Source organism: Acomys minous (assembly GCF_964271855.1).
Source record: "Acomys minous genome assembly, chromosome: 11".
Taxonomy (NCBI): domain Eukaryota; kingdom Metazoa; phylum Chordata; class Mammalia; order Rodentia; family Muridae; genus Acomys; species Acomys minous.
The window spans coordinates 36,119,797-36,144,460 of record NC_140492.1 but is presented as its reverse complement, the minus strand read 5'-3'; the positions used below and the strand labels follow the sequence as shown (position 1 = coordinate 36,144,460).

The following is a 24,664-nucleotide window of genomic DNA, read 5'->3' as shown; positions in this document are numbered from 1 at the left end:
TAGGGCCGGGCGTGGTGGTGCACGCCTTTAATCGTAGCACTCGGGAAGAAGAAGAAGGCGGATCGTTGTGAGTTCGAGGCCAGCCCGGTCTACAAAGTGAGTCCAGGACAACCAAGACTACATAAACAAACAAACAAACAAAGAAGTAGATGCAGCCACCATGCCCAGTTTAGAGTTTCAACAAGCATGAACAAATGTACGGAGATAAGCCTGTTTTCTCTAGTGGGAGGAGCTTTTCAAACAACACACTGGTGATCATAAAAACTACCAGGATGAATGCTGATTGTCACAGTTGTGTAACTGAGCTAATGTATTAGCATTAGCCATTGTGTAAACATTAGGTGGGGGATGGCTAGTTTTGGTTATCAAATTGACACACCCAGGAAGAGGAAATCTCAATTGAGGAATTGCCACCATTAGCTCAGTATGACCTGTGGGCCTCAATTGCTAAATGACGTGGGAAGGCCCTCCCCACTGTGGAAGGTGGCATCCCTGGGCAGGTGGGCTTGGCCTGTATGGGACCAGGACCTGAGCGAGCCGAGGGAGGAAGCCGATAAGCTTCTTCCTCCATGGTTTCTGTTTCAAGGTCCCTATTGAGTGTCCCCTCAATGGAGGACTATCAGGCAAATGAATCCTTTCCTTCCTGTGTTGCTTTCAATCACGGTGTGTTGTCTGCCGACTATTTGCTGCTACCTCTCGGTGTTGAATAGTCTGTCCTTGCAAACAGAAGTGAATCCTAGATTTTATGCCACTTAAATCAATTGAAAGAACAAGAATACAAAGCTGAGTACATGTAATCGAGAGGCCGTGGCAGAAAGGTCAAAAGTTCTGAGCTACACAGCAAGACCCCATTTTAAAAGGAAAAACAAAAAGTAAAGAAAAAAGGCAAAAGTAAGCAGCTTATGGATAAGTGACGAGAAATAAACATATCGAAGAATCTCAAAAGCAGCTGGGTGTGGTGGTGCATGCAGAGGCAGGCAGACGACAGTGAGTTCCAGGCCAACCTGGTCTACAAAGCAAGTCCAGGAAAACCAAGGCTAACACAGAGAGACCATGTCTCAAAAAAAAAAATTTTTTTTCAAAAGCAATTTTCTCTCTAAAAGCCAGGCCAGTCTTTTCCAGAGAGTAATATGTGGGTCACATGAGGCCTCCTGGAATCAAAGAATAATTGAAGGCTTACAGGAGGTCTGAGCATCTCTGATAAGCCAGAAATAATAAATTCCAGATCCGTGTGCTACTCTTACATTTCCAATATCAAGCCTAGAGAGGAATGAAGAGGAAGCTGTGTTCCCATGACAAACAGACAAGACTTCTGTACAAAGAAGCCACAAGACAAGCTACCAAGAGGGTAAGAAACAAGTTCAGGGAGGCCAAGACCTTTGTGTGATTTAGAATTGTGCCTCTCTCAGCAGCAGCCTTGGCTTGCCTATTGTTTTCAGCCATGACTTAATTTGAATAGATAATTAATTTCTGGTATCCGGTTTCAGATGCGGACCAGCCAACCCGCAAGGCTTCAGAGACACAAAAACATTCAGTCCACAGAACAGTTGAGAGTAATGATAGAGTCTTATGCATGAACGTGAAATTAAGCAAATACGTGAGTTTTCTTCAGAGGCTCTGGGGGATCCAGGCAGGTTCTCTGCACTCTGCCCCTGTGTGTACATACGCCTGGCACTGGGCTGGAATGAGGAATGAAGGCAGAGCTCAGTGATTGCCAGTGAGTAAGTCCCCCGGAGGCTGCAATTCTGTGCGGAGTGGGGCGTGATCTAGTGTTCACTGGGTAAAGGAGGCTCCAATTAAGTGCACCCAGCAACTTTCCAAAGAGGTTTGATGGCACCATAAAAAAAAAAAATCTGTCCCCCCGACCCCACCCCTTCTGCATCTTGAACTCCATCTCCCCCTTCACTCTTTGCACTCTTCTAGGGCTACACATTACCCCATAATCTCCCCCATACTGACCTTCCCTTTCCCCAACACTCCAAATCCATGCACTTCCCTGAACCTTGGTGGTAGCTGTTTCCTCTTCCTGCAGTGCCCTCCCTTCTGCCCCGCCCCCACACACAGCTCTTCCCTCAAGCACATGTCACTTGCACCACAGCGCATCATCCTCACTGCACCCGTCCCATCTCAAACAGGCCTTTCATTTATTTCTTCCTCTGTTACTGACTCCGATTCTCACAAACCTCTACAAGGACATGGGGGCTTCTCTGTTTTGTCACACACTACCCTACACACCCCTTCATCCTCCTGGAACACCTCTTGTGATGCAGGCATACTAAGTTATCTTTATTGTGCGTGAAGAATATCCTACCTTATGGATGACAGCGCACCCAAGATTCAAAGGAAGCTACTTTTTCCTCTGTTGCCTCGTCCCTTAGGGTGGGCAGCTCCCTTCCCCTTCATACCAACTCCAGGTCTACTTCCTCAACGTGGAATGCAAGAATGATCCTAAAGCTTTGGGGAAATCTCTAGCTTTCTTGCATCTCATCTGGAGGCCTTATTTCTCACCATGTTAAAACCTTAACCAGGCAGTGGTGGCACTCGGAGAGGCGGAGGCAGGCGGATCTCTGTGCGTCTGAGGACAGTCCAGGACAGCCAAGGCTACATACAGGGCTACTAAGAGAAACAACAACAACTTCCATTCTCAAAGAGATAAAAAGCACATGAACAATTATAGAGTCTTCAAAGTGTTTACATGCTACCGAAAAAAATGACGTCATCTATATACTTTATCTTGGGCTACATATATGAGAAGGTGAGAGAAATGGAGAGAACAGGACTTTTTTTTTTTTTTTTTTTTTTTTTTTTTTAGTATTCATGATAAGGAAAACTTCCTAAGGGCCGGTTGCTTTCCTTCCACTTTTTCCCAGCTTCCCACGAAAGGAAATCCCCTGGCAACCGATCAGAACGTGTAGCAAGGAAAGACAGCCTAGCAACTCTTACTCTGTGACCAAGAAAAGGAATTCAGACACGGGAGAGAAAACAGATCCTCCTGCTCCTTCCTCTCTCTCACTCTCTCTCACTCTCTCTCACTCTCACAGCTTCACACACCTTAGCCTGAGGGGACCAGCAGTCAAGTTCTTGATCAACCCTGAAGTGATTACAATGGTAGGTGTCACTACCAGGAGCACTCCTGCCACCCACAGAAAGTGAGACAACCCTGTTTCTGACACCCTGATACGGAACCATAAAAGCTGACACATATATCAAGCCTTTGTGGACTATTTTGTCCCACACACCAAGCTTGCTCCATGCCATAATTCAACTTTTGGGATTGGTCCTCACTTTCTACCATAATGGGTCCCATAAATCTCTCTTGGGCTTGATAGCAAACCTTTACCCATTGAGCCATCATCTCTTGGCCTCTGATTCCTTTTCGAATCCTACGAATGTTATCTCAGAACTGTGAAGGATGCCAGTATCCACAGCAGTAGGCGTGCACAAGAGCAAAGTTCATTTTACTGCGGAGGATGAGGATGTGTCTCTGGAAGAGTACACACAAGCGAGACAGAGCTGGCCTTGGAGGAAGTAGGGACTTCAGAAAAACTTTATCTTTGGGAAGTAAGGAAGTTTAGAATATAACCCAGGTCCCAGTCTTCGCTTACCAGGAAAGTGGGACAGAGGGGAAGACTTCCTATTGGGACTCTAGGTGAGAGAATCAAGGGAGAATGGGGAAATAGAAGGACCCAGAGGGTCCTAGAAACCTACAAGTAGATCATTATGACGGGCGAATCTGGGCCCAGGGGTCCTGCTCAAACTATGGCACCAGCCAAGGACAATACATGCAGAAAACTTCGAACCCCTACCCAGATCTAGCCAATGGACAGGACATTCTTCACAGTTGAGTGGAGAGTGGGGTCTGACTTTCACATGAACTCTGGTGCCCCATATTTGACCACGTCCCCTGGATGGGGAGGCCTGGTGGCACTCAGAGGAAGGATAGCAGGTTACCAAGAGGAGATCTGATACCCTATGAGCATATACAGGGGGAGGAGATCCCCCTCAGTCACAGTCATAGGGGAAGGGACTAAGGGGAAAATGGGAGGGAGGGAAGAATGGGAGGATACAAGGGATGGGATAATCATTGAGATGTAATATGAATAAATTAATAAACTATGTTTTAAAAAGTAAAATTAAATAAATCTAAAATAAATTTAAACTAAAAAAAAAAAAAAAAGAATATAACCCAGGGAGACAGCGTGTTCCCTAGACTAGCCAGATATCCTACATCCAAGGGTGTATTAAAACTCTGCAATATATAGAAACAAAGTGAATGTCTGAAGGTGTCAAAGGGAAAGGACACCAAAACATACAAGACATCTCTCTAGGAAGTCTCTCTGGAGTGAGTGGTAATTAGGAAGTAGGTAACAATCTGATCGATCTATAACTCTGTGTGTGTGTGTGTGTGTGTGTGTGTGTGTGTGTGTGTGTGTGTGTTTGTTTGTGCATGTGTGAAGACATAAACAAAGAACTCACTACAACTCAAGCTTAGAGATGTCTTCACTTGTCATAGCTTTAAAATGGGACTAAAACTTTTGTCCCGGCATTGCTGGGGATATTAAATGAAATGACTCGTGCGAACACACCAGGCATCAGCATGAGTACTCCACACTCACTCCATGCAGCCATGCCCTTTGCAGTGGACGTGGCCATCTAGAAGCAGGTAAAGATTCCTAATTTCCACAAAAGCCACCTGGACTCTGCATGCTGGGCTGACGAAGCTGATCATGGAAATGGAACTAGGGCAGTGTTCATCTGTGCTTCACAGATGTGGAGCACAGAAATATCTCTGACAGAAGAGAAGGACCGTGGAATTCAGTTCTGTGCCACTGAGTTCTGAAATGGGAAACTGGAGAATTTCAATTTTACAAAAGACAGCCTGGTGTGTTTTGACTGCGTTCTTCTGTCAGGTCATCTGCTCTTTGGTTCTCAACTTTTTTTTTTTTTTTGGTATTGATTTTGGACATGGGGGAAAAAGGTACCTGCCATAAGGCTACTAAAATATTTTCACAATTGCAGTCCCATTTAGTTGTATCACTAGTACATCAGGATACAATTGGATCTAAAAATAACACTCACGGACTATGCTAGAACGTTTGTTCATGGAAAAGGCTATTAGGCAATGAATGACCACTCTGCCTTGTCTACATTAACCTTGGAGGAGCTTGGAAAAACAGATCAGATTCATACAAATATTTTCCTTGATCCAAAGCTGCCGTTATCTAAGGAAGCTCTGAAGCAGATGTCCTTATTCAAAGTCAAACTAACCAGCTATATATAGTTTTGTTTTCTTCTGATCCTGGTTTGAAAAGCAATTCTTGGTGATTTCTAAAGGCGGCAACTGAAACTAATTAACAAACATCTAATCACCATGCTTTTAGATGAAAAATAACTGGGCACCTTGATCAGAGCTTCCCAAATATTTAACACCACCGTGTAAATAAAAAGATAGCTCCAAGGTGGGTCAGGAGCTGGGAGAGAAAATTGGATTTGAAGACCCCGGAAAGTCAAACAGTCAGTGGAGTCTACTAGAGGCGCCCATGGCACTCTAAGGAAACGTTAGAGGCCTGAAGGTCAATAGGATGGGGCACGGCAGCAAGGAAGGATCTGCTAATCCATCCACTAATCATGGTGCTAAGGTGATCCTCCTAAAAACAAATTTGACTTCTGAATTTGGAATGTGTGGTTTCTAATAGGCTAGCACCTACCCATGCCTTTCCTATCCCCACTCCCACACAATTTTTACATATTACCTTTAAAGAAAAATCTTCACCCCCAAGCCTGCCCTTCTCCCGGCTTCCTCTGGAGATCCTAAAAGGCGCTTCGAGTTTCTTTGGTTTCTAGAAATGGCTTTTTATAGATTTTTCTTTTAACTCGCCCAAAATAACAGCACCTAAGGAGGGAGCTGAAGTAAGTCTATGGGAGCTCCCAAGGCAAAAACCGCAAAACAGCAAAGGTTTTTTTCCTCTCTCTCTTAAAAATTCACAGCAGCCAAAACTGCAGTTTTCTCACTGTAGCCCTTGGCTCCAAACTGCCTTGGTATTTTGTTAGGTTTAGTTTTATTATGGCAAGGAGGATTTCTTGGGAAACTTAGTTTGTTTAAAAAAAAAAAAAAAAAAAAAGAACCTTCTCGCCTCTCCACGCTTACAGACCCTTTCACAAACAATGGTGAGCAAGGAACCATGCACCCCTGTCGGCCTCCCAGCTCACAGATTCCGGGACGACCAAGGAGAGCAGTGTCCCCGCGCTCCTGGCCGCTACATTCCCGGGGTCCTCCCTAGCAGCTCCAGGACCCTACAGGACAGCCCCCGCACACCAGGTTGGCTAGAGGGTCTGGGGGCGGGGGGGGGGGGGGCTGTAGTTCCCGCACTGCTCTGGGGCAATGGCAGGGGACGAAGGGGCCGAGAGCGCGCAGAGTGCCTTTCTCTACTCTCAAGCGGTTGCAGAACCCCAGTATCTGGGCAGCACCCCACCAGCCTCCCGCTGGGTGGGGAACGTAGTCTCCCCGCACCCCTAGCCAAGCTGACCCACAGCCAAGCGGCAGAGAGTTACCGGCCGAGGCCCGGGCGCGGCGACCACAGAGGCATGTGCGTGGCTCTCCGCAGCGCGCTTCTGTCTGTCCCGCGGCGTCTGCCGCATCGGGTCCCCGAGCCGGCTGCGAGCGGAAGCCTGAGCAAGGTGGCACGGACACGGGGGTGGCCGGAAAGAGCGGAGCAGGGCGCCGTGTCGCCGGGAGTCTGAGACGGCCACCGGTCCCCTCACCGCCCGCCGGCACCCGGCTCCGCGTCCCTGGCCGCTGCGTGCGACGCTGCGGGAAGCTCCTCCTTGTCGCCGGCGCCAGATGCACGGTGGCCGCCTCCCCCAAGTTCGCGCCGAAAGTGCAGCCGGGAGACTGGAGAAGGGCTCCGAGACCCCCGGGGGCGGCAGGCGCGCTCCCAGGTTCCTACCTTTAGGGCGGGGCGGTCACCAGCCGCTCGCTCTCGCCTGGAGTCCAGGACAGGAAAATCACTGGTGACGGAGGGCCGGGAAAGTGAGGCGGGTAGCTTCAGGACAAGGTAGGAGGATTGACTTCCAGAGCCAAGAAGACACTCCCATCCCGCCCCGGTTTGTTTGGAAATCCACGGGAGCAAAGGCGGGAGGTTCTGAGGTATTCTCCTTCCCGGTGCTTACAGGAGGCAGAAATCAACACAGTTTGGTCGCAGCCTGGACTGTCTGTGACATCAGACACAGCGGGCATTTTGGTCCCTAGCAGAAAGGGAGGGGTGTTCACAAAGCTACACCGTTTCCTGACTCTGGTCTTCAAAGACAAAAGTGTTAGTGTTAAAAGAAATAGCTGTAGACATGTAGTACATTTTTTATCTTTAAAGGAGTGGGGCTTCCTTCCTTTCCTCTCTACTTCCCTTCCTCTCTTCCTCCTTTCCTTCCTTCCTTCCTCCCTCCCTCCCTTCCTCCCTTCTCCTCTTTTCTTTCTGTAGCTCTCCCTAATAAGAAGTCTGTCTGAATAATGCCCTCATACTTGCTTAACTCTGAATGCTTTTTAAATTTCAGTGTTTGTCAAATAATTCATTGTTTAGCATTCAACTCACAGCTCCAGCCTTTGGGCTCTGATCAAATAATCACATGCAATCAAATGGCCCCCCAGGAGAGGAGAGCTCCAGACTAGGAAGAAAGGAGTTGAGTGTAATTCAAAGCTGGCCATGCACCAAGTCCTGTAACAAAGTCCCTCATCTCTGATGGAACCTCTGGTATTTTTCTTATTTTTTTTTTCGTAATTATACCAACAAGTAGCACAGATCGTTCATAGTCTCTCCCCTTTCTACAAGTTGACTTTGACATAGATTGTGTAATTATAAGCTTGGCTCTTGGGACAGCAGGGCAGTCAAAAAGATTCCTGGAGTTTCTCCATCTAGATAAAAATTTGTGGAGAATTCCCATATACTTTTCGTTTCTGCTGAGTTCCTTCTTGTTCTCTTCATGATCTTCAATATTAAAACTGAGTTGTGTTTTATCTCTTCTGATCCTCTAGGTTTTGTGTATTCAATTGGATTTTGACAGCACCTCCCTGTGTAATCTAGGCTGGTGTGGTCCCCTTTTTTCAGACTCTGAAGTACTGGGAGTGCCCATCTATGTAGTGGTGGGATGCGGAGGGGCATACCTAGACTTGTGTGTGTGTGTGTTGTTGTTGTTGTTGTTGTGGAGGGGCATACCTAGACTTGTGTGTGTGTGTTGTTGTTGTTGTTGTTGTTGTTGTTGTTGTGGAGGGGCATACCTAGACTTGTGTGTGTGGTGTTGTTGTGGTGGTGGTGGTGGTGGTGGTGGTGGTGGTGGAGGGGCATACCTACACTTGTGTGTGTGTGTGTGTGTGGTGTTGTTGTTGTTGTTGTTGTTGTTGTGGAGGGGCATACCTACACTTGTGTGTGTGTGTGTGTGTTGCTGCTGCTGCTGCTATACAGGGCATTTTTTGTTTTGTTTTGTTTTGTTTTTTTAAACAGGGCCTTTTAAATCTTGCTGTATAACCCAGGCTGGCTTCTCTGACTCATGACAATCCTGCCTTATCCTTCCAACCGCTGATACTGCATGAATACTCCTAGTTTTTCTTGTGATTCACCATGTAGTTGCTGGGAATTGACCTTGAGACCTCTGGAAAAGCAGAGAGTATTTTTTTAACCTCTGAGCCTTCTCTTCAGCCCCATATGGCTACTTTTTGTTGTTGTTGTTGTTGCTTTGTTTTTTGAGACAGTTTTTCTGTGTAGGTTTGGCTGTCCTGGACTCACTTTATAGACCAGGCTGGCCTCGAACTCACAGCGATCTGCCTGCCTGTGCCTCCCGAGTGCTGGGATTAAAGGCGTGCGCCACTAAGCCCAGCCCACTACATTTTTTAATCTGCAAAGAAAGATACTAAGGGAGAAGGCTGCGAAAGCTGGCAGGAACAGCTGCTCACCTACCTTGGAATGCTGCCTGCTGTGTGATGTTAGCCAGGTAGTTGCTCCCTTCACTTGCTTCCGTTTTGATTAACTGTGGAGTGAAACAATATAAACATTTTAGTGCAAATTAAAACACAAGGGTGGGCCAAGCGTGGTGATGCACACCTTTAATGCCAGCACTCAGGAGGTGCAGGCAGGCAGATCGCTGGGAGTTTGAGGCCAGCCTTGTCTACAGAGTGAGTCTAGGACCACTAGGGCAACACAGAGAAACCCTATCTTGAAAAACCAAAAAGAAGAAGAAGAAGAAGAAGAAGAAGAAGAAGAAGAAGAAGAAGAAGAAGAAGAAGAAGAAGAAGAAGAAGAAGAAGAAGAAAGAAAGAAAGAGAGAGAAAAAAGAATGAAAGAAACCCTTGGGCTAGAGAGATGGCTCAGAGGTTAAGAGCACTAACTGCTCTTACAAAGGTCCTGAGTTCAATTCCCAGCAACCACATGGAGGCTCACAACCATCTGCAATGTGATCTGATGCCCCCTTCTGGCCTTCAGGTGTACATGCAGACAGAGCACTATATACATAATATATAAACAAATCTTAAAAACAAAATAAAACAAAAACCCATAAGGGTGGAAGGAAGTCCAGACCCTGTGTCCTCTCCCAATCCTATACCTCAAAGCTTTCTTTTTTCTTTTATTGTTTCTATTTATTTATTTATTTATTTTTATGTTTTATTTTATTATTTGTTTGTTTGTTTATTTTGGTGTTTCTTTCTTCTTTTTCTTTTTTGGTTTTCCACAGGGTTTCTCTGTGCAACCTTGGCTCTCCTAGACTCACTTTGTAGATCAGGCTAGCCTGGAACTCACAGAAATCCACCTGCCTCTGCCTCCTAAGAGCTGGGACTAAAGGCGTGCGCCACCACACCTGGCTCTAAGCTGTTGACTTTTAAATACTATATCCTCCAAGGCTGAGACTGACTGACCAAGCTGATTCTATTTCCATTTAATCCTTCTTTAGCTTAAGGGAAGATGCTGCCAGTTCCATCTTCTAACTGCCATGGGGTCTTGTCTCCCATGAGCATTAATTCTGACTGCAAGTGCTTCTCAGAAAGAGTAAGCCACAGTGCCTTAACCATCTGTATTATGACTTATAGCTATGACTACAATGTGGGAAAGCTATTACACTAGCAAAGAACTTAGGTTTTTATGGAAGCACCACACTTTCCCAAACACCATCAGACCAGGGTCTCACCTGCATGGGTAAGTATCTGCTGTAATAATTTTGCCAGTTTGAAGATTTCACACATACACACACATACACACAAAAGGAATTTGAATCTATAGACATTTTTACTCCATAAATGAGAGTGTCCTTGTATTGAACACTCCAACCACAGTTTTGAACGTTGTAAATAACTTAGTCTCAAGAACCAGGTTTTTCCCTCCCTCTACAAACTAGAGAACAATCCTAACACTTCCCAGGCATGTAACATGTGGAATATCTGGTTGGTGGAAACTATAACTAATACAAACAGGAAACCATTGCTACTTAATAAGAAATAGGTTAATATCCAGGAAATACAAAGATTTATGGATTCATAAAAAAATTAAACCCTTAAGACACAGCCTTCATAACAAGTAATTCAGATAAATAATAAAATGGTTCACGAATGCATAAAATTCCCAATGTTCTTTTAATTACATTTATTTATTTTGTATGTGTGTGCAAGCACTGCACGTGGGCACCAGAGAGCAGCTTGGGGAGTCAGTTCTGTCCTGCTATTACACAGACCTGAGGATCAAGCTTGGACACAAATACCTTTACCTACTCAGCCATCTTGCCAGCCATCTCTGGGTTCAATGTCCTCGGACTTGGATGGTTCTATATGCTTTTTGAATGTCAATATTCATCAAACAATTCACTGTTTTGCATTCAACCCACAGCTCCAGCATTTAGGCTCTGGTCAAATAATCACAGGCAGCCAAATGACCTCCAGGAGAGAAGAGCTGCAGGCTGAGCGGGACAGATTGAGTGTCATTCACAGCTGACATGTGCCACGTCCTGTAGCAAACTTCCTCATCTGTGATGGACCTTGTAGCATTTGTCTGAGTTATACCAACAGCCCTAGTGTTTTGCTGGTCTGTATGTAAGTGCACTTCATATGTACATGGTGCCCAAGGAGACCAGAGAGGGCACTTAATTCCCCTGGAACTGGGCTTAAGATGGGTTGTAATTCACCATGTGGGTTCTGGGAACTGAACTGAGGTCTCTGAAAGAGCAGCAAGTGCTATTAATGACTGAACTGTCTCCTCCTTAAATTTCTTTCTTTTTTTTTTTTTTTCGTCTGTTTTTTGTTTTTTGTTTTTGTTTTTGTTTTGAGACTGGGTTTCTCTATGTAGCCTTGGCTGTCCTAGACTTGCTTTGCAGACCAGGCTGGCCTCTGAATTCACAGCGATCCGCCTGCCTCTGCCTCTTGCCTCTGGCCTCTGCTGGGATTAAAGGCGTGCGCCACCCAGTCCAGCTCCTTAATGGTCTTATATGCAAACAATGTTTAATTAAAAAAATAAACAACCAGAAATAAATTTTATAGGCTCTAAAAAGTTTCTGAGGTCCAGTTTTGTCAAAAAGATGTCAGGAAAAAAAATCCACATAACTACACAGTGGCACTTCCTTTTGAGAGAACCATTTGGTGATTGCTATCAAAATCACAAGTTACTTCAGGCTGGATTTCAAATTCTCCCTTAAAGTGCCCCTTAGAAGACAGTTTGGCCTCAATTCAGCAGACAGGCTACAATTGAGGAGGCAGGGAGGAGGGGGAGGGGGCTTACATCCCTAAGAGGGTGCCTAGCTACCCTGACCAACACAGGGACAACCTTTCTGGTTACTGTGCAGCTCTTCTTCACAAAAACTAGGAAATACCAGGATCCCTTCCTAAGGTTGGAGGAGGGAGGCAATCCCCAAACCAGCAACACACAAGGCGCCTTGCTCAGAGCTTTTATTCAGTTACGAAAGAGGCATTCTTCAGGAGAGGGGAGGGAGGTGGTGGAGCCTCGCTCTGATTTCTACTTTGGTCCTATGGCCCATGTTCTTTTAAACTGTTACAAATGTGGCACTCGGGAGGCAGAGGCAGGTGGATCACTGTGAGTTCGAGGCCAGCCTGGTCTACAAAGCAAGTCCAGGACAGCCAAGGTTACACGTAGAAACCCTGTCTGGAAAAGAACAAAACAAAAACAAAACAGAAAAAAAAAGTGTTACAAATGCCTCTGTGTTGAATATTTATCTAGTTTGTTTGGTTGGTTGGTTTTGATTTTTCGAGACAGGGTTTCTCTGTGTGGCCTTGGCTGTCCTGGACTCACTTCGTAGACCAACATGGCCTCAAACTCACGGAGATGACTTACCTCTGCCTCCCGAGTGCTGGGATTAAAGGCATGCACCATCATGCCTGGCCTTTACCTAGTTTATTAATACTTAACAGTATTAGTCTATACCTTTCTTTATCTCTCATAAGTAGCTGACAAAGCTGGACTTATCCTATTTTATTAAAAAAAAATTCTGGATATTTGAGTTTCACAAGTACCTCTTAACTTTTGTAACTGAAAAAGAAAGAGTTCTTTGTTTATTTACTCAAAAAGCATTTTTTCACTTTAGGTATCTAAGCATCCAAGTGCTTAGGAACATACCTAATGCAATTTTACCTGTGTTTATATTTTTTGTTTTGTTTTGCTGTTACTTCTGCAACCACTAGCAGCAGCTGCCTCCTTTTCCTCTTCCTCCTCTTCTCCCTCCTCTTCCTTCCCCTCTTTCTTCTCCTCTTCAACAGGGTCTCGTGAAACCCAGTCTGGCCTCAAACTCATTATACAGCCAAAATTAGCCTTGAATTCCAAATTCTCTTTCCTCCACTATCCAAGCCCTGGCATTACAGGTATGATGTAATCCACAGTCCCAAATTTGATTTTTTTTTGTTTTTTTTTTTTTTTTGTTTCTTTTTTGTTTTGTTAAGAAAGGGGAGTCACCTGTCAGAGAGAACTAGACATCAGCTGATGTGGTAAAGAACTGTGTGCAACATCAATCATCGGAACTTTGACCATGTCAGCATTCAGGGTGTCTCCTGTATGAGTCTTAGAATCAGAGGGACTTACCCATATATAAACTTGAAGTAAATTTTCACAATACCTTGTATTTACCCCAGTATCCTTATATTTATTAGAAGGCCTCTTGACTGCTGGGAGGTGTTGACTAAATACAAGGTTGTTACTGGAGTATCTACCAGAACCTGCTCCTTGTGCATGCCTGGATCCCTCCGAGCTTCCTTCCATTACCCCTTAAGATAAAAAGAGGAGGGGGCTGGAGAGGTGGCTCAGTGGTTAAGAGCACTGTCTGTTCTTCCAGAGGTCCTGAGTTCAATTCCCAGCCACCACTTGGTGGCTCATGACCATCTAATTTGATACCTTCTTCTGTTATACATGCAGATAGAACACATGTGTGTGGCACATGCCTTTAATCCTAAGAGGCAGAGGCAGAGGCAGAGGCAGGTAGATCTCTGTGATTCCAAGGCTAGTATGGTCTACAAAGTGAGTCGAGGACAGCCAGAGCTGTTACACAGAAAAACAAACATATATATATATATGTGTGTGTGTGTGTGTGTGTGTGTGTGTGTGTGTGTGTGTGTGTGTGTGTGTTTCTCAAGACAGAGTTTCTCTGCGTACTCCTGGCTGTCCTGGACTCACTTTGAAAACCAAACTGGCCTCGAACTCACAATGATCCGCCTGCCTCTGCCTCTCAAGTGCTGGGATTAAAGGTATGCATCACTACACCCAGCCAAATAAATTTTTTTTTAAGATAAAAAGAGGGTGGTCAAAGAAGAAACAACTAGTGGGGTTGGTTACAGGATACACTCAAATGTAAGCTAACATTTATTATATTCCTTTATGTACTTTTTTGTTCTTGTTTTTGTTTTTCTGTGTAACAGCTCTGGCTGTCCTGGGCTCACTTTGTAGACCATGCTAGCCTTGGAATTACAGAGATCTACCTGCCTCTGCCTCTGCCTCTGCCTCTGCCTCTGCCTCTGCCTCTGCCTCTGCCTCTTAGGATTAAAGGCATGTGCCACCACGCCTGGCTCTTTATGTACGTTATTACATGTAGAAATTTTGTAGGCTAACTACCACTATCCCCATTTTTTCAGGTGGTAAATTGGACATTCAAAGAACTTAAATAATTTACAGAAAGATCAGCAGCTAACATGTGTCACCAATGGGATGATACCAGGTTAAGTATTAAAAGCCCTTATTTCATACCTATGATACAATGTCTTATTGTTCAACCAGTGATTCATATGAGAAAAGGCAGTATCTGCCATTCTGGAGTATGACATTTCTGGTAAATATTTATAACTAGGGATCCTGTAAAACTCAGATGAGTCTCTGGTATTGAGCACACAATTATAGAGTAAAAAGGAATTAGTCATTTCTCGTTCCCATTGTTCCACGACCAGCTCTCCTAACTCAGAATGTTTTCTCCAAGGATGAATAAAACATAGACTAATATAAGCAGCCACCCCTCCTCATGGCAGGTCCAGTGCCATAACTACCCTTTAGGCGTGGTTCCTATTCTTAGGGTACAGCAGCAACCCATCACAGAGGAAGAGTCCAGGGGCTCCCCAGAAAGAGGAAGCCCAATGCCTGAGCATCTCTACTCCTTACCTGCAAGTGTTCACTGCAAGATAAGACATGGCTAAGAGATCAGAGGGAGAGATACCCAGAAGCGTTTGTAATGGAATGTGCCGTGCCCCCGGCAGGTTCATGAGTTGAACCCTAACTCTGAGTGTGAAGGTATTAAGAGGTACGGTTATAGATCTTCAATTGCGCAGTGAGGTTGGAGCCACCATGCATGAAAATTAATGTTCTTGTGAAAGGGGTCTCAGAGAACTTCCTCACCTATACCATGAAAGGCCACTAGGCAGCTGACTGCAGCCAGAAAGAAGGCATTCAGAAGATGAGCGTGGTGGCGCATGCCTTTAATCCCAGCCCTTGGGAGACAGAGGCAGGCGGACCTCTGTGAGTTCGAGGCCAGCTTGGTCTACAAAGTAAGTCCAGGACAGGACAGCCAAGTCTATTACACAGAGAAAGCCTGTCTCAAAAAACCAAAACAAAAAACAAAAAAAAACAAAAACCAAAAAAGGCATTCAGTAGGCCCTGTTTGTGATGTCTCCCTCAACTCAGACTTCCAGCTTCTGGAACTAAGTGTCAGTTGTCTGTAAATTACCCAGTTTGTGAGATGATGCTTTTCAATGGCATCCCAAACTGACTACTCCACCAGTTGCAAAAATCTGAAGTATAAGTAAGTAGAAATCAGTATGATAGCTGTTTACTAATGACAAAGGAGGAATCTGCTTCTTTTTTTAAAGATTTATTTATTTATTACTTATACAGTATTCTGCCTACATGTAGACCAGAAAAGGGCACCAGATCTCACTATAGATGGTTGTGAGCCACCATGTGGTTGCTGGGAATTGAACTCAGGACCTTTGGAAGAACAACTAGTCTTCTTAACCTCTGAGCTATCTCTCCAACCCCCGGAATCTGTTTCTTAGTTTTAGCTTTTGGGGTATTGTTAACATTTTATTCTCTCTCTCTCTCTCTCTCTCTCTCTCTCTCTCTCTCTCTCTCTCTCTCTCTCTCTCTAAATAGCCATTGCACCCTAAGAAGGACAATTTCTGTAAATCCTGCATATTAGCAAAAGGACTGCAAACTGTCACAAGCCAATTAAGTAAGTGTTGGTGTACTGACATCCACCTGCAAATACTGGTAGCTTTAACTTATACCATTATTTTAGTATTGTCCCATAAAATGGAAGACCTTCTGTATGCTTGTCTAAGGACCTAAAAAGAAGTCTATGTGCTTGTGATTTTGCCTGCCAAAACAAATGGGAGTAGTCAGAGTTTAATTATATGCCTCTGAGCTTATCACATGATAAATTAATGCCTTTTAACTAGGTCAACTATCGCTGAGATTTTTGTATGTTCCAATTTTTGTATAACTGATAGCATATTTCTTTATACAGACTGTAGATGACAAAGGTAGTAAATATTCTGACTTTTCCTCTGCCCTTTAGAGCCAAGAGTCCTGCTGTTACAATATCTCTCAATCATAGAGACAAAATTTTGGGCTAGAAAGTAATAAAATGTCAATATTGGGTATTTAAAACTTGTCTCTAATTCACTTTTCTGGTATGACTCAGAGGCTCACTCATACATGGCTTAAGAAAAGAGGTGTGTGTTATCTCCACTCACATTTTCTCTCTACCTGCCATCTCTTGGAAGGTGCACTTCCAGCCATAGAGACTACTTTGTTAACTAAATCTTCTGCATTCTGTTCAGCGTGTACTTAGCAGTAGCCTGCTTGTTCTATGTGCTTTGCTGTGTCAACAAGTCTAAAAGCCATCTCTTTAGCCTTCCTGCCCTGCTAGCCTTATAGTGCCAACTCTCCATCCACCTCACTCCTTACCTGTGAAATCTCTGGTCATCCTGGTTTTACCCTTCTTTCCCCCAATCCGCCAAATATTCATCCTTCGTGTCATTTGCACACTCCATACCCATGATATGTTTAACATGTGCCAGCTGTTTGCCAGACACGGGTGTGCTCTGTGCCAGGGCAGTTAGACAAAGAGAGAATCAATTGCCTGCAGAACCTGTGGTCTAAGGGCTACTGGCTCCTGACAGAAGGAGCCTTCCAGCCTGCCCCTTGCTGATTGATTGCCTTGTCTGCATTTCAATTGTGCTTTTTCTCACTTAGCATTCCTTTGCTTCCCCAAGGCTTCCCTGCTGAGATTCCAACCCTGGGGCTGATTATTTAGAGACCGACAATTTACCTTTCTACTGCTCAGCCTAAGGCCAACTTCTTCAACAGCCCCTTCCCCTTCCTTTCTTCCCTTACGTTCTCTCCACACCACTCTCTCTTGAACAGCCTCCTGTTCCTGAGTTCAACTCTCATTCTCCCAAACCAAACCAAACGGTAGACCACGGTTCCAGACTCAGTTCACCTGGTTTTCTTTTCGAGCTTTTAAACAAAAAACACCACACATTGGGTTAACGCCCATATACCTGAAAACTTTTCTTTCGCTCTAACAAAAAGTCACTAGGCCACCAAAACAAGTGCAAAGTTTGCGTTACTTCCTCGAGATGGAAAAATATTTACAGCAGTGGTGAGTGAAACAACATAAAGAGATTTGAGGACTCTTCGTCATCTGACCACACATCTGTCCGCACAAGCCCAGTAAGGAAGAAGAAAAAGTCTCAGCCAGACAGACCTCAGGTGTCAGTCAAGCACTGGGTGTGAGGGAGGAGACTTGGCAATAAGCCTGGCAGGTAAGTATGACTGAGATAAAACAAAACAACAAAAACAGTAATGGAGCCGAGATCAAGCCTAGATCCCCAGTTGGGCCAAAGCCACAGCACAAAGCATCATGTGACAGCAGGTGAAAAGGGGTGGGACGCTTCTCATGGGGAAGCCCTCCGTGGACCTGGGCCTTGTAGCGAAGAAAATTATTTACAGAATGCAAGTCAACAGGCAGCAATACAGCCATACCAAAAGGTTCTGATGACGGTGGGAAAACAGGCAACCCCAAAGCCACCCTGGAAGCATGTCATTGGAAAAAAGTCGCCACCAGCTGGCAGGATCCAGGTCCCCAAAGCCACGTGTGTACCTCCTAAGCATCTTATGCATGGGCTAGGCTGATTTATAAAGGGAACTCCTCCCATCCCTCTGCTCCTCTTTCCCTCATATGTCTCCAGAGACTGTCTCTGCATTCCCTTCCCTAATAAACCTTTCACATGGATCTACCATGTGACATGATTTCTATTTTTCTCTACAGCCCCGCCACATACATTGTAATACAGAATCTTTAAGCTTCATAAAGTAATGACTTGCTCGTTTCTTTTTCATTTCAAACTAGCACTTTTTCTTTCTTTCTTTCTTTCTTCCTTTCTTTCTTTTTCTTTTTCTTTTTGGCTGGTTATTCCTGGGAACAGCCTACTGCAGAAAACCATAGTCTGAGGCTTTTAGTTCAAGAAGGAATCAACACTTTAAGTAGCCTTTCCCACACTGTCCTGTGAGAGTTACTAATTTTGAGTTCCAATAATAAAAGATTTTTGTTTTGTGAGACAGAGTCTCTCTGTGTTAGCCTTGGCTGGCCTCGAACTCACAGCGATCCTCCCGCCTTTGCCTCCCAAGTGCTGGGATTAAAGGCGTGCGCCACCATGCCCGGCTAATAAAAGATTTTGAAGTGGCTCACACCTTTAATCTCAGCACTCAGGAGGCAAAGGCAGACGGATCTCTGTAAATTCGAGGCCAGCATGGTCTACAAAGCAGTTCCAGGACAGCCAAGGCTACACAGAGAAATTCTGTCACAAAAAAACAAAAAATAAAAAATAATAACAATAATAAAGGATTTTGAGGCAAGAAAGATGAGGAGGCCTGGTTAACTAAATCTAGCCGACTCCATGACAGGCTTTAGTTTCTTGTTAGCTCAGAGTAGGCCTGAGCCTCCATTCTTCAGTAATGAGCTCAGTGGTTACTGGGAATACCACAGATAACAGGCAGCCAATCAGGGATGGCCTAGCCACCTGGTCTGCAGAAGGTAAAATTTCTCAAGGTTAGTTTACCGGCTAGAAATCTTTTGTCTTATGATTAACTCATGACAGCTGACTAATGTTGCCCACACCTTTCCAGTCTTGTCCGAGCTTTTTCAATTTGAGTGCTCCAATCATTTTAAAGGTCACCAAACCCTTCCTTGGGATTCCCCTGAATGCCTTTAAAAATAGCCTGCGAGCTCACCTTGGGATGGCAATTTTGTCTAAATGGTGATCCCTGCACACTGAACTTGTGCAGAAATAAAGGCCCCTTGCTTTTGCATATGGCTTGGGACTCCTGGTGGTCTTTGAGGATCTAGCCATCTGGGCATAACAAAATATTGAGTTCTCACAGTGCCTCCAACCAGGACACACTGCTAGAAACATGCAATGAGTAAAATAATAAGTATTATAGTTATAGTAATACAGAAAAAGTGATAATGTCTAGGGATCTTGGTCAGGTGTATCTTCTCTGCCAGCTAAAGAATTAAAGGGGAAAGGTATTTATTAGGGTGAGGAAACACACATGTGGCAGACAGAGAAAAAGACCTTCTGAAAGCAGAATGGGGATTCGGAAAGTCAAAGCATCCAGATTCTTCCAGAAGACAACTGATTTTAAAGCAACCGATGAATTTTCCTCTCCTAACTTAGGGCTGCTTAGTTTGAAGAAAGTCCGAAGGGTTGGTTGGCCCAGAACTGCTGGACAGCATGTCCTGAGCAGGCCTTGCACTTGTTAAGGCAGCTTGTGAGCAGGGGGCCCGCTGGTGGGGGACCACAGTTTAAAAGCCTTTGCCTTAGCCGGGTGTGGTGGCGCACGCCTTTAATCCCAGCACTCGGGAGGCAGAGGCAGGTGGATCGCTGTGAGTTCGAGTTCGAGGCCAGCCTGGTCTACAAAGTGAGTCCAGGATGGCCAAGGCTACACAGAGAAACCCTGTCTCGAAAAACCAAAAAAAAAAAAAAAAAAAAAGCCTTTGCCTTAAGGCCCCTCCCCCCACCCCGCCCTGGTTCACATATCAGATATCCTGCATATCAGATATTTACATTGTGATTCTTTTTTTATGTTGTTTGTTTGTTTGTTTGTTTTTCTTCTAGGCAGGGTTTCTCTGTGTAGCCTTGGCTGTCCTGGACACGATTTGTAGACCAGGCCTGGAAATCTTACCAATCTGCCTGGCTCTGCCTCCCGAGTGCTGGGATTAAAGGCGTGTGGCACCACGCCGGGCTTACATTATGATTCCTAAGAGTAGAAATATTAGTTATAAAGTAGCAATGAAATAACGTGATAGTTGGGGGTCAGCACAGCATGAGAAACTGTATGAAAGGGTCGCAGCAGCAGAAGGTTGAGAACCACTGATTCAAGCTCTCTGGCTTTTGTCTCATGTCAGGAGGGTAAAGAAGAAGCCGGCCACCTTAGCCATGGCCCTTCCGCTTAGAAGGGAGCCTGAAACTCCCAGCACTCAATAGCAGCAATAAGGAAAGACGTTGAACTCTACCTAAGAGTTAGACAAATCTAATTTTAACACGGTTGAAATGAGGGACATGTATGTTAGGTTTCTTTGTTTCTTTTTCAGAAACAAAGGTGGGTTTGCCCTTTTTATAGCCCAGGCAGGGACACACCTGTAGCCAGCAGGTGATGCTGTTATAGGTTACTAGGCAGCCTGGGGGCAGGTATGCTAACACCTTGTCTCTATCTCCTAAGGACAGAAAATAAGCATGCATGCCAACACTGGGAAGGTAGAGGCAGGCGGATTTCTGTGAGTTCCAGGCCAGCTTGATCTACAAAGAGCGTTCCAGGACACCCAGAGCAATTACACCCTGTCTTGAAAGAAAAGAAAAGAAAAGATATGAAATAAAATGTTTCTTAAAAAGTAAAAGAGAAAACGAAAACAGTTTTCCCCCCAGATTTGGTTCTTTATATATCCAATTAGAGAACCATGTGGTCTGGAATCTTCTTAAGAAATCAGCCAAGAATATAAAAATTTTCATATGAAAGTCACTTCATGAGAACTATGTTTAGAAACACATTGTGTGGCAGACTTGCAGAACCAAGTTTAATATCAACCATTATTTATTGTTCTTGGAAACACGTATACTACCATTCCCTAATATTTTATTGTACCAAATGTTTACTGTCATTGGTCATTATTTTAGGTCAGAATCCACAGAAAAGATTTTTGTCCCTGTTTAGTCTAGTGGCTAAAATGACCTTCTCTCTGCTAGCCAGCTCGTCCTCGTTCTAACATGTACAAAACTCTAACTTTTTTTTTCTCTGTGTAGCCTTGACTGTTCTGGACGCGCTTTGTAGACCTTTGTAGCTTGCACTCATTTTGTAGACCAGGCTGGCCTTGAACTCACAGAGATTTTCATGCCCGTGCTTCCCAGAGTGCTGGGACTACAGGCCTGCGCCACCACACCTGGCTTAGCTTTTTTTTTTTTAAACAAATTATTGCAACAGAAATTCTTTGGTACTTAACCCAATTTTACTCATTTCCAGAGAAACTTTATAGTGTAGGAGAATGTGCATTGGCTATGAGAACGGAATTTGGTGTGAATATAATGGTTTCATTCACTTACACATTTATAGGAGAACCCATTGCACACCCAGCACACTGATGTACTGGTCACTGGACATACAGAAGTCCAAATGTTGGGTTTTCTGCTTTGATAAGCAACATGGGAGAAGAAGATTCAGATTGCAGATGCTTGCTGAGATTCCATTTATGGCCTGTGATGTTACGTCTGCTCATCTGGAGGCCACAGTGGTGGTCTGCTCCTTGACTTTCCCAGATGAGAGACCATCTGCATTCCTTAGGTCACGTCTTTTTATACCTCCAAAGCCAGAAGCATAGTTCCTCTTGTCTCCGTCACTGAAGTCAAGCCCTGTTGCTCTTTAAGAGGACTCTGAAGGCATCGGCTCCACCTGGCTAACTATCAAGGTCTTAAACTTGAATCGCTTCTGCAAAATTCTCTTGGCCATAAGAGGTAGTATATTCACTGCTTCTAAGGATTAGGATAGAGTCAGCTTTGGGAGACATTATTTTTCCACATATGCTGGGTTTTTGGTTTTTTTTTAGCCAAAAAAATATTTTTCAAGAATAATATGAACTCTTGCTAGCATAGGTTGCCAACCAAAGCAAACTGCCTTCATCTTTGTCAACACAAAACCACTGGTTCCAGGGATCTTTACCACATAAACTTTAAGGTAGCCTGGGCTTTCTTGCAGACACTAAGTGTAAATCAGTGCCAACCTGAGCTATCCTGTGGTAACCATTTCCTTTGTCATCTGAGGTTAGGAACAGGCATGGGGAACTATTGCCAACGAAGCAGGAGAAGAAAACATTTGGGAAATCTTTTTCTTACCTCTTAAAAAGATAACTAGGGTCTAGTGTGGGTAGACTGAGACCAGTGGCTTGTGAGCTTCAGAAGCTAGCTTGGACTATATAGTGGAAAACTATATCTAAATAAATAAATAGCACAAACGGGAAGTCAGGGGCCCTCTCCTCTTTTGCTGGTGTGAGATGTCAGTGGTCAAAGATTTTAATGCGTGAGTATAGCATTTTATTTATTTATTTATTTATTTATTTATATGTGCTAGGGATGGAACAGAGGGCCTGTTGCATGCTGGGTGCGTGCTCTGTCACTAAGCTATCTCACTAGCTTGCACCCCTCCTACTCTTTTGAGGCATATACAGCTCAGGCTGGCCTGGACCTCTGTATACAGCTGAGGTTTCTCTTTAACTAAAGGTCTTCATGGATCAACCTTCCAAATTCTGTAATTATAGGCATATGCTATCATACCAGACAATTTTTTAAATCAGAATATTTTAATTATATAAAATAATGGATTGGGTGTGTTATTTTTATGTGTCCATATTAAATACCTGATCAATTCACTCTCCATTCCCTCTTATCTTCATCTCTTCCCTATTTATATGTCTTTTTTTTTCCCTAAATTCCTCTCATGAGAGAAAACATGATATTTCTCTAAGAGACTGGTTTACTCTGTTTAATATGATGATAGCTAGTTTCATCTATTTTCTTACAAATGACATGCTTTTTTCTTTCTTGTGGCAGAATAATAATTGCATAGACACTGGATTTTATTTTATTTTAGTTTTTTCAGGACAGGGTTTCTCTATGTATACTTGGCTGTCCTAGACTCACTTTGTAGACCAGACTGGCCTTTAACTGACCTCTGCCTCCTGAGTGCTGGGATTAAAGGCATGTGCCACCACGCCCAGCTTTACATTGCATTTTCTTTGCCCATTTATCACTGATGGGCATTTGAGTGAGTCCATAGAAGCTACGGTGAATAATGCCATGGTAAACACAGCGTGCAGGTACCAGTATATCTGTTGTATGCTGCCTTGGTTCCTTTAACTGGATATCAGGAGCAGATGTTCAGTTTTTTGAAGAACTACCGATTTCCGCAAGTACTATACTTACTATTGTTATTATAATTTTTGAAAAAGATTCTCTGTGCAACAGCCCTGGCTGCCCCAGAGCTTGTTTTGTGGACCAGGCTGGCCTTGAACTCACAGATAGCTGCCTGCCTCTGCCTCCTGAGTGCTGGGATTAAAGGTGTGTGCCACCACTGTCTGTCGCTAACTTAAATTCATTCTCACCAACAGTATATTGAGTGTCCTATCCCGTCTCCACATCATTTTGTTTCCTCATTGATAGCCATTCTGGCTTTCTGGCTGGGAAGCGATTTGGGTTTGATTTGCATTTTACTGATGGCTGAGATGTTGCCAACTTCTAAGTGATGATGGGCAAGAAGACAGAGATCTGGCTCTAACAAGCCTGAACATGGCAAACATGGCCCTGGTAGACCTTGCTTTTCCTCCATTCTCTCCACCTCATTAAACTGTTAGATTACATTCCTAAAGCTAGACATCTGATATTTGGCCACTTCCTCCTCCTCCTGAGGCTGACTACCATGGTCCAACTATCCAAGTGTTGAAATCCAGTAATCAAGAGGCCCCCTTTGACTCACCTAATTAGCATGCTAAATCAAAGCAAACCAACCCATCCTATCACCGAGGTTTCCCCTTTCCCTTTTTATAAACTTGTGATTGCCTGTCTCCTCTCCAGAGGCAGTCCTGTGTCCCCATGGTACAAACACCCCTTCTCCCTTCTCCTTTGTTTCTTATCCCTTTTCCCTCATTGTCCATCTCCTATCTTTGGCCCTTATCCCCTGCCCTTTGTCCCTCTGGTGCAAATCTCCTTTGTGCTGAGGAGCTGGTCTTATTGTTGTATTCTGTGCCAACTCCTGTACTTTCAAACCATGTGTGTAGAGGGGGTGGGGCAGTATCTGAAGAGTCTTGCCTCTGGGATCCAAGGCTTAGCTCTTAGCTAATCAAAAGAAAGCCACTGCTGTTAAGAAAGGGAAACCAGCCAGGCATGGTGGCACACGCCTTTAATCCCAGCACTCAGGAGGCAGAGGCAGGCAGATTGCTGTGAGCTCGAGGCCAGCCTGGTCTACAAAGTGAGTCCAGGACAGCCAAGGCTACACAGAGAGAGAAACCCTGTTTGGGGGGTGGGGCGGAGAAAGGGAAACTTTGTGGGAAGTTAATGAGTTGCTTGAGCAGAAGTCACCTGCGAAGAGACAGATTGGAAAGCAATGACTCAAACCCCATGGGTAGCACCTCCACGTGACGACTAGCAGTTGACAACTCATTTCCTTCTAACTTTCCCCAAAGGCCAGGAGAAGGGCTGGTGATATCCTTCCCATCCACCCTGAACTAGAAAATTCTTCATTCCATCCTGACTGACTACTCCCAAGCCAATATCACTCACACTCACACACACACACACACACACACACACACACACACACACACACATACACACCAAATCAACAACAAAAAAAACCCTATCATTTTCTTTGGTATCATCACCAAAAAGGAGTTGTTTTCAGAAAAATTTCACCAAGATACTTACTCTTTGACTCTCTCTAAATATAAGCAGAAAGCAGATTTCTTTCCTTAACTGAATTTAAGACCAACGGTTCATCATTCTGATAATGAAATAAACATCAGTCTTTATGTTGAGTGAGAATAAGGTGGCACGATGCTGGGTGAGCAGTTAGGCGCACTCTATACCCCATTTTCTTGAGATCCTGAA

At 44.3% G+C, this 24,664-nt stretch overlaps 1 protein-coding gene and 1 long non-coding RNA gene across 5 annotated transcripts in view; one reads left to right on the top strand and one right to left on the bottom strand.

The window, feature by feature from the left end:
• Positions 1 to 7,371, bottom strand: part of ST3GAL6 (ST3 beta-galactoside alpha-2,3-sialyltransferase 6) — a 55,208-nt gene extending 47,837 nt beyond the window's left edge. Inside the window, exon 1 of one of the 4 annotated variants that reach the window (XR_014783067.1) lies at positions 6,948 to 7,371. The gene's annotated coding sequence lies outside the window, so the exon portion shown is untranslated. Of the gene's footprint in view, positions 1 to 6,552; positions 6,927 to 6,947 lie in introns of those variants that run through there. The other 3 variants (XM_084801256.1, XM_084801252.1, XM_084801253.1) reach the window with 3 other exon arrangements.
• LOC311608685 overlaps positions 6,965 to 24,664 on the top strand; it is a 34,060-nt gene continuing 16,360 nt past the window's right edge. The window contains exons 1-3 of the long non-coding RNA XR_014783080.1: positions 6,965 to 7,055; positions 14,099 to 14,181; positions 15,603 to 15,681. This is a non-coding gene — a long non-coding RNA (uncharacterized lncRNA). The remainder of the gene's footprint in view (positions 7,056 to 14,098; positions 14,182 to 15,602; positions 15,682 to 24,664) is intronic.